Here is a 15,824-nt window from a genome sequence, read left to right on the forward strand (position 1 = left end):
CCCGCTATCTCGCTTTCCCCATCTGTCATTCATTCCCTTCTCCCCCCTTCCCCCTCCCTCACCTCACCCTCTCTCCTTCCCCCTCTCTCTCTTCCCCCTCTCTCCTTTCATTCTCTCCCCACTCCTTCCTCTCTCTCCTTCCTCCTCTATCTTCCCTCTCTCTCTCTCTTTCCCCGACCCAGTCTCTCCCCACTCTCTCCCTTTCCCCTCTGCCCTTTCAGTCTCCTCTCTCCTTTACCTTTCTTTTCCCTTTCTTTTCAGATTCTCCCCTTCTCCCTCTCTCTCCCCTTCCTTTCTCTTTCCCCTGACTCCCCTCTCTCTCCCCTCCACCTCTCTCTCACTCCTTCCACTCTCTCTCTCCCTTTCCCCACTCTCTCCCCTTTCCCCCTCTCTCTCACTCCTTCCACTCTCTCTTTTCCCTTCCCCTCTCTTTCCTACTCCTTCCCCTGTCTTTTCCAGAGCAGGTGGCTCCATAGCCCAGGGGTTAGAGCACTGGTCGAATAAACCAGAGGTTGTGAGTTCAAATTTCAGTGGGGTGTCTTCTGTTTCTAAATTTGCCGTCAATCAGCGACAGGCCGAGACCATCGACAGGAACAGAGCCACCCACAGTGCCATGGACTAGGATGCTGCTGCCCTCCCCTGGTGAGTCATCCCTCCCGCAGTACCCAAAACGGTGTCTCTGTTTTGGAGGGGGATGACCACAGGGGACCTCTGCACTACCTTCCTTCCACTGCTCTTCCTATTGGTCATCGATCCCCTATCTGTCTGTGTCAGTGACAGGATCGGTCCAAGTCAGCATGGATTTATGAAAGGGAAATCATGCTTGACAAATCTTCTGGAATTTTTTGAGGATGTAACTAGTAGAGTGGACAAGGGAGAACCAGTGGATGTGGTGTATTTGGACTTTCAAAAGGCTTTTGATAAGGTCCCACACAAGAGATTGGTGTGCAAAATTAAAGCACATGGTATTGGGGGTAATGCACTGACGTGGATAGAGAACTGGTTGGCAGACAGGAAGCAGAGAGTCGGGATAAACGGGTCCTTTTCAGAATGGCAGGCAGTGACTAGTGGGGTGCCGCAGGGCTCAGTGCTGGGACCCCAGCTATTTACAATATACATCAATGATTTAGATAAAGGAATTGAGTGTAATATCTCCACGTTTGCAGATGACACTAAACTGGGTGGCGGTGTGAGCTGTGAGGAGGACGCTGAGAGGCTGCAGGGTGACTTGGACAGGTTAGGTGAGTGGGCAAATGCATGGCAGATGCAGTATAATGTGGATAAATGTGAGGTTATCCACTTTGGTGGCAAAAACAGGAAGGCAGAATATTATCTGAATGGTGACAGATTAGGAAAAGGGGAGGTGCAACGAGACCTGGGTGTCATGGTTCATCAGTCATTGAAAGTTGGCATGTAGGTACAGCAGGCGGTGAAGAAGGCAAATGGTATGTTGGTCTTCATAGCGAGGGGATTTGAGTATAGGAGCAGGGAGGTCTTACTGCAGTTGTACAGGGCCTTGGTGAGGTCACACCTGGCATATTGTGTTCAGTTTTGGTCTCCTAATCTGAGGAAGGACGTTCTTGCTATTGAGGGAGTGCAGCGAAGATTCACCAGACTGATTCCCGGGATGGCAGAACTGTCATATGAGGAGAGACTGGATCTACTGGGTCTGTATTCACTGGAGTTTAGAAGGATGAGAGGGGATCTCATAGAAACATATACAATTCTGATGGGACTGGACAGGTTAGATGCTGGCCGAATGTTCCCGATGTTGTGGAAGTCCAGAACCAGAGGACACATTCTAAGGATAAGGGGTAAGCCATTTAGGACTGCGATGAGGAAAAACTTCTTCACTCAGAGAGTTGTTAACCTGTGGAATTCCCTGCCGCAGAGAGCCCCTTCCTCACTCTCTCCCCTTCCTCACTCTCTCCCCTTCCCCTCTCTCTCCCCTTCCTCACTCTCTCCCCTTCCCCTCTCTCTCCCCTTCACCACTCTCTCCCCTTCTACTCTCTCTCCCCTTCCCCACTCTCTCCCCTTCTCCTCTCTCTCCCCTTCCTCACTCTTCCCTGCCCCTGCTAGTCTCCTCTTCCCCTCTCTCTCACTCCTTCCCCTTTCTCTCCTCTTCCGCTCTTTCCCCGCCCCCTCTCTCCCACTCCTCTCCCTCTCTTTTCCCCCTTCCACTCTCTCTCTCTCCATCCCATCCCTCTCTTTCCCCAGCTCCTTCTCTTTCTCACTGTCTCAACTTCGCTCTCTCACTCCTTCCCTCCCTCTCCCCTTCCCCTCCCTCCCTCTCCCCTTCCCCTCCCTCCCTCTCCCCTTCCCCTCTCTCTCATTCCTTCCCCCTCTCTCTCATTCCTTCCCCTCTCTCTCTCTCTCTCCCCTTCCCCTTACTCTCTCCCCTTCCACCGTCTCACTCCCCTCCCCACACTCTCCCCTTGCCCCCTCTCTCCCCTTCCCCCTCTCTCTCACTCCTTCCACTCTCTCTTTTCCCTTCCCCTCTCTTTCCTGCTCCTTCCCGTGTCTTTCCCAGAGCAGGTGGCCCCATAGCTCAGGGGTTAGAGCACTGGTCTTGTAAACCAGGGGTCGTGAGTTTAAATTACACTGCAGCCAAATCAAAATTAGCTCAGTATTTAAATTCACCGTGAATTAACTAGCGATTTAATTATAAATATTAAACAGCTCTGAGACTGACCCTGGAATTACAGCTCCCCTCTCCTCTTCTTGTCCTGGTTTACTCTCTCTCCCACATTAAAAATCTCTCTTTCCCTTCCCCATCATGACCCATTCTGCATCTTTTTCCCACTTTCCCCGTCTCTCACTCATTCCCCTTTCTTATCCTCTCTCCTTCCCCTCCCTGTTCTCACCCCCCTCTCTCTCCTTCCCCTCCCTCTCTTTCCCCTTCCCCTCGCTCTCCCCTTCCCCTCTCACTCTCCCTCTTTCCCCTCTCTCTCCTCTCTCCCCTTCCTTCTCTACTTTCATTCTGACCCCACTCCTTCCCCTTCTCTCCCCTTCCCCTCTCTCCCTTTCCCCACTCTCTCTCCTTCCCCTCTCTCTCTTTCCCTTTCCTCGCTCTCCCCTTCCCCTCTCACTCTCCCTCTTTCCCCTCTCTCTCCTCTCTCCCCTTCCCTCTCTACTTTCATTCTCTCCCCACTCCTTCCCCTTCTCTCCCCTTCCCCTCTCTCTCGCTCCTTCCCCCACTCTCTCCCCTTCCCCTCTCTCTCACTCCTTCCCCCCTCTCTCTCCCCTTCTCCTCTCTCCCTTTCCCCCTCGAGAGACACACAGAGAGAAAGTGAGAGTGTGTGAGAGACAGAGAGAGTGAGAAAGTGTTGTGTGTGCAATAACTCAACAGACAGATTACTGTAAACTCCGAACAGGTCCACACCTGGCTCTACTTTATTCGGGCCCAAAGTGATTACATTACAAGATGGCTGGCCTTTTATACCTGGGCCCTACACGTGTGTGTACAGCCCAATGACCTCCGACAGTGGCCCCACCTGGTGGCTAGTAACCCCAAGCACACATACATGACAGAAAGAGAGAGACCGAGAGACAGAGAGACAGAGAGATTGGGACAGAGTGAGACTGAGTTGCCTCGGGATGTGTTACTAAGTGAAAGACCCGATATATCGATGTTGAGAAGTGAATATTGAAGAGACGGAGGCAGGAGTCTGGGGGATGAGACACAATCTGAGCATTTCACTGACCCCTCCTCATTCCTCAAACACACAGCACTAACTGGGTAATGACCCACACCCCAGGGCAGGTGGCTCCATAGCTCAGGGGTTAGAGCACTGGTCTAGTAAACCAGGGGTCGCGGGGTCAAATCTCACTGGGGCCTACTCAAAATTAGTTCAGTATTTAAATTCACTGTCAATTAACCAGAGCTTTAATTATAAATATTAAACAGCTCTGAGACCGACCCTAGAACGGCAGGTTTCCCTGTCTCTTTGCTTTCCAGATCACGACCCGTTCTATATTTTTTTTTTAACTCCTCTCTCACTTTCCCGCGATTTCATTTTCTCCATCTCTCTCTCCCCTTCCCCTCTTTCTCTCCCCTTCCCCTCTCTCTCCTTCCGCTCCCTCCCCTCACTCCTCTCTCTCCCGCTTTTGCCTTTCTCTTCAGATTCTCCCCTGCTCTCTCCCTCTCCCCTTCCTTTCTCTCTCCCCTGCCTCCTCCCTCTCTCGACTTCCCATCTCACTCTCCTCCCCCTCTCGCTCTCTCCCATTACGCTCTCTCCCATTCCCCTCTGGCTGACTCCTTCCCCCTCTCTCTCCCATTCCCTCTCCCACTCATTCCCCTCTCTCCCTCCTTTTACAACTTCCAAGCACTAATCTCTCGCATAGAGCCGACACAGACACGATGGGCCGAATGGCCCTCCTTGTGTGCTGTAAGATTCTGTCAATGTTCAGGGATGAATCACCGAGAATGATTATTCGGGCCCCACCTCCTTGTTAACAATAGTAAGATGCAAACAGGAGCTGGTGGTACAGGTGGCTCCATAGCTCAGGGGTTAGAGCCCTGGTCTTGTAAACCAGGGGTCGTGGGTTCAAATCTCACTGGGGCTTACTCAATTTTGGCTTCTGTTACTGAATTGACCGTCAATCGGCGACAGGCCGACATCATCAACAGGAACCACTCACTCCGCACTTTACAATCTGCCCACAGTACTTTCACTTCCCACCCCCAGTCTGTATCCCACCTTTTCCACATCCAGTCTCAGAGACACCGATATATCATCGACTCAAAGAAACTTGCAGCAGGGAAGGTGACCATTTCGGCCCATCGTGTCCGCACCAGCCGACCAAGAGCTATCTGCTGGGCAGGGCCACATTGTCCGCATGTCCCAGACACGAGACTCCCCAAAGCAAGCGCTCTACTCGGAACTCCTTGACGGCAAATGAGCCCAAGGTGGGCAGAGGAAACGTTGCAAGGGACACCCTCAAAGCCTCCCTGATAAAGTGCAACATCCCCACCGACACCTGGGAGTCCCTGGCCAAAGACCAGTCCGCCCGAAGTGGAGGAAGTGCATCCGGGAGGGCGCTGAGCACCTCGAGTCTCGTCGCCGAGAGCGTGCAGAGACCAAGCGCAGGCAGCGGAAGGAGCGTGCGGCAAACCAGTCCCACCCTCCCCTTCCCTCAACGTCTATCTGTCCCACCTGTGACAGGGACTGTGGTTCCCATGTTGGACTGTTCAGTCACCTCAGGACTCATGTTAAGAGTGGAAGCAAGTCTTCCTCGATTCCGAGGGACTGCCTATGATGATGATATGATCCCAGTCTGATCCCACTTTCCAGCTCTCGGTGCGTAGCCCTGTAGCTTACGGCACTTCAAGTGCACATCCAAGTACCTTTTAAATGTGGTGAGGGTTTCTGCCTCTACCACCCTTTCAGGCCGTGAGTTCCAGACCCCACCACCCTCTGGGTGAAGGAATGGAGGTCTCCCCTCAGCCTCCTCTGTTCCAAAGAAAACAACCCCAGCCGATCCAATCTTCCCTCGTCGCTAAAATTCTCCAGTCCCGCCAACATCCTGGTAAATCTCCTCTGCACCCTCTCCAGTGCAATCACATCCTTCCTGCGATATCCTGACATTTCCCAGTTCCTGCCTTCGCTGCTTTTAGGCTCGAGATGCGGCAATGGACACAAGATGATCCAGTTGGGATTTTCCACAAATAATGAATCCCACGGCCACATCGGTTTGACCCTCGGAGGGCACTCTGTAAAGTCACCAAATTTATTAAATGCATACCTTACCCCTGCCCTGTGGTTACGCTCGAACTGTACACAACACTGGTTAGGCCACAGCTGGAGTACTGCGTGCAGTTCTGGTCACCACATTACAGGAAGGATGTGATTACACTGGAGAGGGTGCAGAGGAGATTTACCAGGATGTTGCCGGGACTGGAAAACTTTAGCCATGAGGAAAGATTGGATAGGCTGGGGTTGTTTTCCTGGGAACAGAGGAGGCTGAGGGAAGATTTAATTGAGGTGTATAAAATTATGAGGGGCCTGGATAGAGTGGATAGGAAGGACCTATTTCCCCTGAGCAGAGAGGGTCAATAACCAGGTGGCACAGATTTAAAGTAATTGGGGGGAGGATTAGAGGGGATTTGAGGGGAAATGTCTTCACCCAGAGGGTGGTGGGGGTCTGGAACTCACGGCCTGAAAGGGTGATAGAGGCAGAAACCCTCACCACATTTAAAAAGTACTTGGATGTACACTTGAAGTGTCGTAACCTACAGGGCTACGGACCGAGAGCTGGAAAGTGGGATTAGGCTGGGTAGCTCTTGGTCGGCCGGTGCGGACACGATGGGCCAAATGGCCTCCTCCCGTGCTGTAAATGTTTATGATTCTCTGATTCTCTCTCTCACTCCTTCCCACATTCTACCCGTCGTAAACTAGAGGTGATCCAAAACTCGGCTGCCCCCGTGTCCTAACTCGCACCGAGTCCCACTCACCCATCACCCCCTGTGCTCACTGCCCCCGTGTCCTAACTCACACCCAGTCCCACTCACACATCACCCCCTGTGCTCGCTGCCCCGTGTCCTAACTCGCACCGAGTCCCGCTCACCTATCACCCCATGTGCTCATTGCCCCGTGTCCTAACTCGCACCGAGTCCCGCTCACCCATCACCCTCTGTGCTCACTGCCCCGTGTCCTAACTCGCACCCAGTCCCGCTCACCCATCACCCTCTGTGCTCACTGCCCCGTGTCCTAACTCGCACCCAGTCCCACTCACCCATCACCCCCTGTGCTCACTGACCCGTGTCCTAACTCGCACCCAGTCCCACTCACCCATCACCCCCTGTGCTCACTGACCCGTGTCCTAACTCGCACCCAGCCCCGCTCACCCATCACCCTCTGTGCTCACTGCCCCCGTGTCCTAACTCGCACCCAGTCCCACTCACCCATCACCCTCTGTGCACACTACCCCCGTGTCCTAACTCGCACCCAGTCTCGCTCACCCATCATCCCCTGTGCTCACTCCCGTGTCCTAACGCGCACCGAGTCCCGCCCTCCCATCATCCCTGTGCTCATTGCCCCGTGTCCTAACTCGCACCGAGTCCCACTCACCCATCACCCTCTGTGCTCACTGCCCCGTGTCCTAACTCGCACCGAGTCCCACTCACCCATCACCCCCTGTGCTCACTGCCCCGTGTCCTAACTCGCACCTAGTCCCACTCACCCATCACCCCCTGTGCTCACTGTCCTGTGTCCTAACTCGCACCGAGTCCCGCTCACCCATCACCCCCTGTGCTCACTGACCCCGTGTATTAACTCACACCCAGTCCCACTCACCCATCACCCCCTGTGCTCGCTGCCCCGTGTCCTAACTCGCACCAAGTCCTGCTCACCCATCACCCCCTGTGCTCACTGACTTCGTGTCCTAACTCACACCCAGTCCCGCTCACCCATCACCCCCTGTGCTCACTGCCCTGTGTCCTAACTCGCACCCAGTCCCACTCATCCATCACCCCCTGTGCTCACTGCCCCGTGTCCTAACTCGCACCCAGTCCCACTCACCCATCACCCCCTGTGCTCACTGACCCGTGTCCTAACTCACACCCAGTCCCGCTCACCCATCACCCCCTGTGCTCACTGCCCCGTGTCCTAACTCGCACCCAGTCCCACTCACCCATCACCCCCTGTGCTCACTGACCCGTGTCCTAACTCGCACCCAGTCCCGCTCACCCATCACCCCCTGTGCTCACTGCCCCGTGTCCTAACTCGCACCGAGTCCCGCTCACCCATCACCCACTGTGCTCACTGCCCCCGTGTCCTAACTCACACCGAGTCCCACTCACCCATCACCCCCTGTGCTCACTACCCCCGTGTCCTAACTCGCACCGAGTCCCACTCACCCATCACCCACTGTGCTCACTGACCCCGTGTATTAACTCACACCCAGTCCCACTCACCCATCACCCCCTGTGCTCACTGACCCGTGTCCTAACTCGCACCCAGTCCCACTCACCCATCACCCTCTGTGCTCACTGCCCCCGTGTCCTAACTCGCACCCAGTCCCGCTCACCCATCACCCCCTGTGCTCACTGACCTACATTGACTCCCGGTAAAGCAACGCCTCGATTTCAAAATTCTCATCCTTGTTTACAAATCTCTCCATGGCCCCTACACCCCTCCCTATCTCTGTAATCTCCTCCAGCCCCTACACCCATCCCTATCTCTGTAACCTCCAGCCCCGACACCCCTCCCTATCTCTGTAACCTCCTCCAGCCCCTACACCCCTCCCTATCTCTGTAATCTCCTCCGGCCCCACAAGCCTCCGTATCTGTGTAACTTCCTCCAGCCCCTACACCTCTCCCTATCTCTGTACCCTCCTCCAGCCCCTCGCCCCTCCCTATCCCTGTAACCTCCTCCAGCCCCACAACCCCCCGAGATCTCTGTAAGCTCCTCCAGCCCCTACACCCCTCCCTATCTCTGTAACCTCTTCCAGCCCCTACACCCCTCCCTATCTCTGTCACCCCCTCCAGCCCTACACCTCTCCCTATCTCTGTAACCTCCTCCAGCCCCTCGCCCCTCCCTATCCCTGTAACCTCCTCCAGCCCCACAACCCCCCGAGATCTCTGTAACCTCCTCCAGCCCCTACACCCCTCCCTATCTCTGTAATCTCCTCCAGCCCCTACACCCCTCACTATCTATGTAACTTCCTCCAGCCCTACACCCCTCCCTATCTCTGTAACCTCCTCCAGCCCCTACACCCCTCCCTATCTCTGTAATCTCCTCCAGCCCCACAACCCCCCGAGATGTCTGCACTCCCCTAATTCTGCCCTCCTGACCATCGCTGATTATAATCGCTCCACCATCGGTGGCCGGGCCTTCTGTTGCTTGGGCCCCAAGCTCTGGAACTCCCTCCTTAAACCTCTCCGCCTCTCTACCTCTCTTTCCTCCTTCAAGACGCTCCTTAAAACCGACCTCTTCACCTGCGTTAATTTCTACTTTTGTGGCTCGGTGTCAAATTTTTATCCCATAATCCTCCTGTGGAGCACCTTGGGACGTTTCACTACGTTAAAGGCGCTATATAAATACACATTATTGTTGGTGTTCCCTCTGTCTCTCCTCTTCCCCGTCTCTCTCTCACTCCTTCCCCTCACTCTCCCCTTCCCTCTCTCTCACTCCTTCCCCTCACTCTCCCCTCCCCTCTCTCTCACTCCTTCCCCTCACTCTCCCCTTCCCTCTCTCTCACTCTTTCCCCTCACTCTCCCCTTCCCTCTCTCTCACTCCTTCCCCTCACTCTCCCCTTCCCTCTCTCTCACTCCTTCCCCTCACTCTCGCCTTCCCTCTCTCTCACTCTTTCCCCTCACTCTCCCCTTCCCTCTCTCTCACTCCTTCCCCTCACTCTCCCCTTCCCTCTCTCTCACTCCTTCCCCTCACTCTCGCCTTCCCTCTCTCTTCCTCTAATAGACGCTCACCTCGTGGACTGTCGATGTCATGACAACGACTGACACACTCCTCTCTCTCTCCTTCTCTCTCTCTCTCTCTCCCCTTCCCTGTAACTTTCCCCCGCTTTCTCCCCTTCCCCACTCTCCGCTCCTCTCTCTCCACTCACTCCTCAATCTCTCTCCTCCCTCTCTCTCTCTCTCTCCTTTCCCTTCTGACTTTCCCCTTGCCTCTCTCTAACTCCTTCCAGCTCGAGAGACAGAGAGCGACAGAGAGAAAGTGATGGAGAGACAGAGAGAGAGCGTAAGAGAGATATAGTGAGCGACAGAGAGACAGAGAGATTGAGCCAGAGTGTGACTGAGTTGCCTTGGAATGTTTTACTACGTGAAAGACCCGATATATCGATGTTGAGAGGCGAATATTGAAGAGACTGAGGCAGGAGTCTGGGGGATGAGACACAATCTGAGCGTTTCACTGACACCTCCTCATTCTTCAAACGCACAGCACTAACTGGGGAATGACCCACAACCCATAGAAAGTGGCTCCATAGCTCAGGGGTTAAAGCACTGGTCTTGTAAACCAGGGGTTATGAATTCAAAACTCACTGGGGCCTATTCTAAAGTAGTTCAATATTTAAGTTCACTGTCAATTAACAAGGGCTTTAATTATAAATATTAAACAGCTCCGAGACCGACCATGGAACTGCAAATTCTCGTCTCGCTTACACTGTCTCTCCATCTGCCTTTGCTATTTTACATCCTTTTACCCCTCTCTCCCTTTTCCGCTATCTCACTGTGATATATTCACAGAGCATAAGCACACACAGCTTCCAACATGGCAGGCAGCTCTCTCGGAAGCCTCCGGAAATCTGCCTGGTTCTGTTTATTATTAACTATGCAGTTGCAGTACACAATACGTCCACATCCACAGAGTGGAGCTATAAACATTACAAGCTTACAGACATTGCACTTTTCCCTCCTTAATGAAGAAGTTATTATAACAAACATCATACATAATTTTCATGTTTATACATAACACAGGATATAAACTTATTATTTTTTCCATATTTACAAATTTAACTTTACCACTTGTTTTCTGTTTCGAAGAGGATTTCTTCGCTCTTGAACAGAACCTTCCAAACATGGTGTTGATTTCACACTCATTTGAGGCTCATCCTGAAGAACGTTTTCCTCACGGAATTTCCTTGATTTTCATTTGAGCTCACTCTAACTTCAGGCTCTTTGTTTTCCTGACTCGGACTCAGACTTTCATTCTGATTCTCTCCTGGATTTGTTTCCAGTACATTGGATTTAGGATTTGCTCCTGGTGTATCAAAACTATCTGATGAGTCAGAAATAATTGAATCATTCTCACCTTCAACTCCTTCCATGTCTGTAGGTAAAATATGATCAATATGAACAAACCTAACCTGTCCATTATCAAACATCTTTACCAAATATGTGCGCGGACCACATATCTTCACCACTCTTCCTGGTAACCACTTTAAACATTTATGGTGATGGTTCTTCACTCTCACCTTCTGGTTTAATTTCACACTTCTCTCTTTTACTCTCCCTCTATCATGATTCTCTTTCTGTCTTCATTGTATCTTTTCTACAGACTGTGCCAAATTTGGCTTTAACAACGAGAATCTGGTTCGTGGCTGTCGTTTGAGAAACAACTCTGTTGGTGTTCTACCAGTAGTTGTATGAGGAGTATTTCAATATGGAATCAAAAAATTAACCAATTAGTGATCCAATGACAATTGTCGTTTCCTTGGATTTGGATCTAACATTTGTTTTGTGAGGACACGTTTTACAATTTGTACAGTGCGCTCTGCTGCACCATTCGAAGCAGGATGGTATGGTGGAACCTTGGTATGTTTCACACCATTTTTGCTCATGAACTGTGCAAATTCTTCTGAACGAAATTGTGGTCCAGTATCTGAAACAATTTCTTCAGGGAGGCCAAATGAAGAAAATAATTTTCGTAAAATGTCCACTGTTTTACTTGTTGTTATTTTCCACATTGGAAACACCTCGACCCACTTCGAATGGCTATCAATCACAATGAACAATTGTTGTCCTTCTAACTCAGCAAAATCAATATGTAGCCTTTGCCACACCCTGGGAGTGGGTGCATTCCGAATTGCATCCAGCTTTCCCATGGTTGGATGTAAACCATCTTTGTCTACTCTGTACCCTAAGTACTCCACTGAGTTTTTAAATAACTCACACTTACGAGCAGACACGCGCACTCTGTGCTTCTCAAGCCTTTTGAGGACTTCATTCAATATGTTATTGTGAATTTGTCTATTTGATGCTGAAATTCGTATGTCATCTAAATAACATACTAACCCTTCAATACCTTGCAAAATCTGGTTCATCACCCCTTGGAATATGGCAGGGGCGGAAGACACTCCAAACGGTAGCCTATTAAATTGATTTCGGCATAGATGAGTATTTATAGTCAAACATGACTTGGACTCCTCATCTCGTTCAAGCTGGAAATCACGCAATTTGTCGATGTACAGCGACTCCGCTATTACACTCACGGATGCACCCGTGTCAATTTCCATTGATATCTCTCACTCCATCCACTCTCTCTCCCCTTCCCCCCATTCCCCACTCTCTCTCTCCCCTTCCCCCTCTCTCTCACTCCTTGCACTCTCTCTTTTCCCTTCCCCTCTCTTTCCTGTTCCTTCCCCTGTCTTTCACAGAGTAGGTGGCTCCATAGCTCAGGGGTAAGAGCACTGGTCTTGTAAACCAGGAGTCGTAGGTTCAAATCTCACTGGGGCCTACTCAAAATTAGCTCAGTATTTCAATTAACAAGGGCTTTAATTATAAATATTAAACAGCTCCAAGACCGACTCTGCAACAACAGGCTCCCTTCCCCCTCTCCTCTTCTCGATTCTCTTTCCCCTTCCAAATCTCTTTCTCCCTTCCTCATCACGACCTGTTCTATATCTTTTTACCCCTCTCTCCTTTCCCGCTATCTCGCTTTCCCCGTCTCTCACTCATTCCCCTTTCCCCCCTTCCCTTGCCTCACCCTCTCACTCCTCTTGCTCTCCCCTTCCCTCTCTACTTTCATTCTCTCCCCACTCCTTCCTCTCTCTCCTTCCTCGTCTATCTTACTTCTCTCCCTAACCCCTCTGTCCGCTAACCACTCCTTCCCCCTCTCTCCCCTTCCCTCTCTCACTCCTTCCACTCTCTCCCCACCATTCCAGACACTCTCTCCACTTACCCCCTCTTTCCTCTCCCCCTCTGACTCTCCCTTCCCCTCACTCTTCCTACCTGTCTCCCCTTCCCTCTCTCTCACTCCTTCCCCTCTCTCTCTCCCCTTCCCTGATACGTCCTTACTGCACAGTATAAATGCACACGAGGCCCATGCTTGAGAGAAGGTCAGTCTGTGACCTGTCCTTTATTCCACAGCACTCAAGTGATGGAAGTGGGTGGAGCTTCCACTTTTATACCTGAAGATCCAGGTTAGGAGTGTCTCCCACAAGTTCACCCCCTTGTGGTCAATGTTCTCATAGTGCACAACTTTGGTCAGATGAGACATGGGTTAAAATGCTGGTTGAATAAATGACAATTCCCCTCTCTCTTACTCCTTGCACTCTCTCTTTTCCCTTCCCCTCTCTTTCCTGCTCCTTCCCCTGTCTTTCTCAAAGCAGGTGGCTCCATAGCTCAGGGGTTAGAGCACTGATCTAATAAACCAGGGGTTGTGAGTTCAAATCTTACTGGGGCCTACTCAAAATTAGTTCAGTATTTAAGTTCACTGTCAATTAACAAGGGCTTAAATTATAAATATTAAACAGCTCTGAGACCGACCCTTGAAAAACAGGCTTCTCTCTACCCTTCCAAACCTCCCTCTTCCTTCCCCATCACAATCCGTTCTGCATCTTTTTACCCTCTCTCCCGCTATCTCTCTTTCCCTGTCTCTCACTCCTTCCCCTCTCTCCCCTCACTCTCTATCCTTTCACCTATCTCGCCCCTTCTGCTCTCTCCTTGCTGATCTTTCTCCTCTTCCCCCTCTCTCTCAGCTTCCCCCCTCTCTCCCTCTCCTTTCCCCCTCGCTCCCCATTCTGCTCTCTCTCCCCTTCCCCTCTCGCTCACTCCTTCCTCTCTCCCTTTTCATTTTCTCCCCTCCTCGCTCTATCTTCCCTCTCCTTCTCCCTCCCTTCACCTGTCTCCACTCCCCTCCCTCCTGACTTTCTCTCCTTCCCTCACTCTCGCTCTCCCCTTTCCCATCAGACTCTCCCCCTCCCCATCTCAACAATTCTCCCCTTCTCCCTCTCTCCCCTTCCTCCGCTCTGCACAGAAAGAGAGAGACAGTGAGAGAGAGAGAGAGAGAGAGAGATCGAGAGACTGAGAGACAGAGAGAAAGAGAGAGAGACAGAGAGATTGAGGTAGACTGTGACTGAGTTGTTTTGGGATGTTTTACTACGTGAAAGACCCGATATATCGATGTTGAGAGGCGAATATTGAAGAGATGGAGGCTGGAGTCTGGGGGATGAGACACAATCTGAGCGTTTCACTGACCCCTCCTCATTCTTCAAACACACAGCACTAACTGGGGAATGACCCACAACGCACAGCAGGTGGCTCCATAGCTCAGGGGTTAGAGCACTGGTTTTGTAAACCAGGGGTCGTGGGTTCAAATCTCACTGGGGCCTACTCAAAATTAGCTCAGTATTTAAATTAGCAAGGGGTTTAATTGTAAATATGGGTCAAATACTTTATTTAGATGGAGAGTGACAGAGTTAATTCAGAGATGAGGGCCTTGAAGTTCAGGAAAGATAACTTTGATGGTGTGAGATGTGAATTGACTGGCCAGTGATCCTTCAAGGGTTGATGTTGGATTGACAATGGCAAACATTTAAAGATCACATGGATGAACTCCAACAATTACACATCCCTGTCTGGAGTAAAAATAAAATGGGGAATGTGGCTCACAAGGGAAATGAAGGATAGTGTTAAATCCAAGAAAGAGGCAGATAAATTGGCCAGAAAAAGCAGCAAACCTGAGGACTGGGAGAATTTTGTAATACAGCAGAGGAGGACAAAGGGTTTAACCAGGAGGGGGAAAATCGAGTATGAGAGGAAGCTTGCAGGAAACATAAAAACTGACTGCAAAAGCTTCTAAAAAGATTCGTGACGACAAACATAGATCCCTTGCAGTCAGATTCAGGTCAATTTATAATGGGGAACAAAGAAATGGCGGAGCAGTTAAGCAAATACTTTGGTTCTGTCTTCACGAAGGAAGACACAAATAAGTTTCCGGAAGTACAAGGGGACTGAGGGTCCAGTGAGAGGGGGGAACTGAAGGATATCCGTATTAGGTGGGAACTTGTGTTCGGGAAATTGATGGGATTGAAGGCTGATAAATCCCCAGGGCCTGATAGTCTGCATCCTAGAGTACTTAAGGAAGTGGCCCTCAAAATAGTGGATGCATTGGTGATCATTTTCCAACAGTCTATCGACTCTGGATCAGTTCCTATGGACTGGAGGGTAACTAATGTTATGCCGCTGTTTAAAAAAGGAGGGAGAGAGAAAGCGGGTAATTATAGACCGGTTAGCCTGACATCGGTAGTGGGGAAAATGATGGAATCAATTATTAAACATGAAAAAGCAGCACATTTGGAAAGCAGTGACAGGATCGATCCAAGTCAGCATGGGTTTATGAAAGGGAAATCATGCCAGACAAATCTCGAATTTTTTGAGGATGTAACTCGTAGAGTGGACAAGGGAGAACCAGTGGATGTGGTGTATTTGGACTTTCAAAAGGCTTTTGACAAGGTTCCACACAAGAGATTAGTGTGCAAAATTAAAGCACATGGTATTGGGGGTAATGTATTGACGTGGATAGAGAACTGGTTGGCAGACAGGAAGCAAAGAATCGGGATAAACGGGTCGTTTTCAGAATGGCAGGCAGTGACTAGTGGGGTGCCGCAGGGCTCAGTGCTGGGACCCCAGCTATTTACAATATACATTAATGATTTGGATGAGGGAATTGAGTGTAATATGTCCAACTGGGTGGCGGTGTGAGCTGTGGGGAGGACACTAAAAGTGTGTAGGGTGACTTGGACAGGTTAGGTGAGTGGGCAAATGCATGGCAGATGCAGTATAATGTGGATAAATGTGAGGTTATCCACTTTGGGGGCAAAAACATGAAGGCAGAATATTATCTGAATGGCGGCAGATTAGGAAAAGAGGAGGTGCAACAAGACCTGGGTGTCATGGTACATCAGTCATTGAAAGTTGGCATGCAGGTACAGCACTTTTCTCTGCCCTCCCCATCACTGTTATGTTCAGAATAAATCCACGGGACCGTATCGTAAGCTGAAACTATTGTGACCTTGGTCTCTTTATTGAGACCCCAGAGTGGGGAAGCAGCATGGTGGATCACCTTATGTACCTGCTTGTCCCA

The 15,824-nt window shown here is 50.8% G+C and overlaps 5 non-coding genes across 5 annotated transcripts; all 5 read left to right on the forward strand.

Moving 5' to 3' along the window:
• The first annotated feature begins 3,765 nt into the window (after positions 1-3,765).
• trnat-agu (transfer RNA threonine (anticodon AGU)) lies at positions 3,766-3,838 on the forward strand. The gene has a single exon. It is a non-coding gene; the product is annotated as a tRNA-Thr (tRNA).
• Positions 3,839-4,493: 655 nt separating this feature from the next.
• On the forward strand, positions 4,494-4,566 carry trnat-ugu (transfer RNA threonine (anticodon UGU)). The gene has a single exon. It is a non-coding gene; the product is annotated as a tRNA-Thr (tRNA).
• A 7,555-nt stretch (positions 4,567-12,121) lies between these two features.
• trnat-ugu (transfer RNA threonine (anticodon UGU)) lies at positions 12,122-12,194 on the forward strand. Its single transcript has one exon. It is a non-coding gene; the product is annotated as a tRNA-Thr (tRNA).
• Positions 12,195-13,070: 876 nt separating this feature from the next.
• Positions 13,071-13,143, forward strand: trnai-aau (transfer RNA isoleucine (anticodon AAU)). The gene has a single exon. It is a non-coding gene; the product is annotated as a tRNA-Ile (tRNA).
• Positions 13,144-13,997: 854 nt separating this feature from the next.
• On the forward strand, positions 13,998-14,070 carry trnat-ugu (transfer RNA threonine (anticodon UGU)). The gene has a single exon. It is a non-coding gene; the product is annotated as a tRNA-Thr (tRNA).
• Positions 14,071-15,824: the final 1,754 nt, after the last annotated feature.

This window comes from Pristiophorus japonicus, unplaced genomic scaffold (assembly GCF_044704955.1).
Source record: "Pristiophorus japonicus isolate sPriJap1 unplaced genomic scaffold, sPriJap1.hap1 HAP1_SCAFFOLD_523, whole genome shotgun sequence".
NCBI lineage: Eukaryota > Metazoa > Chordata > Chondrichthyes > Pristiophoridae > Pristiophorus > Pristiophorus japonicus.